Below are 470 nucleotides of genomic sequence, written 5' to 3' on the forward strand. Positions count from 1 at the left end.
GATGGAACTGGGATGGACTGGGGTGAACTGGGATGGACTGGGAGGGACTGGGAGGGAACTGGGAGGGTTTGGGAGGGAACTGGGATGGACTGGGAGGGACTGGGAGGGGACTGGGAGGAACTGGGATAAACTGGGATGGAGTTAAATGGGGACTGGGATGTGACTGGGATGGACTGGGGTCAACTGGGAGGGACTGGGATGGACTGGGAGGGAACTGGGATGGAACTGGGATGGACTGGGATGGACTGGGATGGACTGGGATGGACTGGGAGGGAACTGGGAGGGGACTGGGATGGACTGGGATGGAACTGGGATGGACTGGGATGGACTGGGAGGGACTGGGAGGGACTGGGAGGGACTGGGAGGGGTTAAATGGGGACTGGGACAAACTGGGATGGACTGGGATGGACTGGGATGGACTGGGATGGATTGGGAGGGACTGGGATGGACTGGGATGGACTGGGATGGAA

This window comes from Poecile atricapillus, unplaced genomic scaffold, assembly GCF_030490865.1.
Source record: "Poecile atricapillus isolate bPoeAtr1 unplaced genomic scaffold, bPoeAtr1.hap1 scaffold_373, whole genome shotgun sequence".
NCBI lineage: Eukaryota > Metazoa > Chordata > Aves > Passeriformes > Paridae > Poecile > Poecile atricapillus.